Raw genomic sequence first — 2,463 nt, forward strand, 5'->3', positions numbered from 1 at the left:
AGACTGAGAACTGACTGTGACACATTATTTCATTTAATACTAGCTTTCGCCCGCGACTCCGTCCGCGCGGAATTAAAATAAACAAATGCAAATAGCCTATGTGTTCTTCCAGACATCTCTACATCTATGCAAAATGATATTGAAATCCTTTCAGCCGTTTGGGCTACAAACTCTAACATCCATCCATCAATTTTTTATGTTATGCAATAGAAAATGATTTTTTTTCATAACGAGATGCGTTCATTCTAAACATTTATTTGCAATTTTAGGAGACATCATTGAAACTAGCAGGAGTTTCATAAATAAACATAAATTAATGAACACGGAATTTATTCATCTACATTAAGCAATTTAAATTGTTAGTTAAAATGTATAGTCTCAGTTTTGCCTACACACGTCAGTTCAAATAGGTTTGAAACCTACTGCTTTTACTAATACGAGTAATTTTTATACTAAGTAATCTGAGTCTGAAGTTAAGGATTGTTTTTTTCATTCAAAGAACTCGAGCACTATCGGTGCAACTATATCTTCATGATAAAATAACAGATAACATATACAAAATTTCCAATAGGATTGTCATGCTAAATAAACATACTTTATAAGAATTGCGATAGCAACACAACATAAACTTGCCTTTATCCCTTATGGAGGGTCGATACAGTGTGTGCTGCTCTTCCATACATCTCTGTCCGCCATCATATCTGAATCCACTCCATTCTTAAGCATATCCTCTTTCACACCATCCATACTTTTTTTGGTCTTCCTCTGCGATAGCAATACAATGTATGTACAAAAGTACGCTATTTTGTGTATAGTAGTATTCCGTCTAGATACATTTCAGTACTATTCGTAGTTTGTAAATAAAAAAACAAAAAAAATCACATACTAAAGTAACATTCTTAATTAAAATGACACGATTTGGTAAAAACCAATTAAAACAGTTTCGTAAACGATTTGTTGTCTTAACATTAATAGAGACTGTTCCCAGACGTCGATGACGTCACACTGCAATAACACGCAAAAACTGCAAAAAGATATGCAGAGATGTATGACATCATACTATGAGATAACCGACCTCTACGCTACATTATCTTGCTACTTAATTAGAGTCTGTAACATTTTTAAACTAAACATAAAAAACAAAACACTGTGCTAACGATAAACATAAAATAAGATCAAGAATTATTTTCCTATACAAAACTAGTTTCCGCATAACTCGATACATAACAGACGTTACCCTTTGCCGTTGTCGACAGATCATTGATACGGCTGCGCAACTGACCTCGATGTAGGGGTGGCCGGGGAAGGGTGAACACTGGAGGGGGAGCAGCTGACTAAGTCCAAGTAGGTTAGGCAAAGTCTATTCACAATTAGATTGTTTTTTCCTAGTAGCTAATAAAGCTATCTGCATAGTGGCGTAAACCACATACTTAAAAGGTAAAATGGTGCATGGTATTTGAGAAAATTTACATTTACACGAGTTTTAAAACTATATTTTAAGTAAAGATGGTTCTGAACTTATTGGTTAAGACCCCGAATTAAGTATTTATGTAAAAATTGCCGTCTTACAGTTCAAAGTTCAGTAATAACGTTTGCCTGTACGAGGAGTAACAGCAAAAGCTAAATGTAGCGAAAATCTTTCTAGGTCACCAGAGGGCGTGGAATTAATGGATACACTGACACAGAAACGAGCAAAAGGATATACTTTTACGTTGAAAATGTCTCCATTTTAACAAGTATGAACATTTTTACTTAATAAAACATATTACAGACTTCTAAATTATCATTTCGATTTAACACTACAGGAACTTCACTTACTCAGAGGAACATTCTCAAAGAAGTTAAAACTTCAGATTTTGTTTTATTTGTAAATATTATTGGAAGACATACCAGAGTTTGAGGACTATCTCATCTCTCCGCGACCAATACACGAACACTCACAGCACTGTTAGTACAAATATATGGCAACACTACAGCACGGATGTTCAGACACGGGCGCACACCGCGACACCGACTGTACGGAATGAGCCGGGCTATCGATCGCGCGGGCCCCTGGCGCCGGCGAGCCGCATGTCCCTATTGCACGCACGCCCCTCCCACTTCCCACCCCCCAGGGTAGGGTGTATCGCGCTTTTGATTGAGGTGTGATGATTGAAGAAAAAAAAATCATTACATTCAACACTGAAACATGCAAATCTACTAAGGATTAAGCCGTTTTTCTGGATTTTGCCACCTTCAGCTACAGCTAACATTCTTAATAAATTGTGAATTTTGAGAAGATATTATTGGATCTGCTAATACACAATATAATTTTAAGGTTTCATGTCACGTTTTCTGTAAAAAGATCACAAGTGTCGTCGAACCAAAAATTAACAAGAACTAATTTTACGATATTTCAAAATAGATCTCCAACTCATCGACGAATTACGTAATCCCAATCGAAGTTTCCCAGGTAAATTCAGA

At 36.1% G+C, this 2,463-nt stretch overlaps 1 protein-coding gene across 1 annotated transcript in view; it reads right to left on the reverse strand.

Annotated features, from left to right (window-relative positions):
- LOC106108717 (nesprin-1-like) overlaps positions 1–2,030 on the reverse strand; it is a 33,432-nt gene extending 31,402 nt beyond the window's left edge. Inside the window, exon 1 of the mRNA XM_013289978.1 lies at positions 1,891–2,030. The gene's annotated coding sequence lies outside the window, so the exon portion shown is untranslated. The remainder of the gene's footprint in view (positions 1–1,890) is intronic.
- Positions 2,031–2,463: the final 433 nt, after the last annotated feature.

This window comes from Papilio polytes, unplaced genomic scaffold (assembly GCF_000836215.1).
Source record: "Papilio polytes unplaced genomic scaffold, Ppol_1.0 DF821400.1, whole genome shotgun sequence".
In the NCBI taxonomy this organism is placed as follows: domain Eukaryota; kingdom Metazoa; phylum Arthropoda; class Insecta; order Lepidoptera; family Papilionidae; genus Papilio; species Papilio polytes.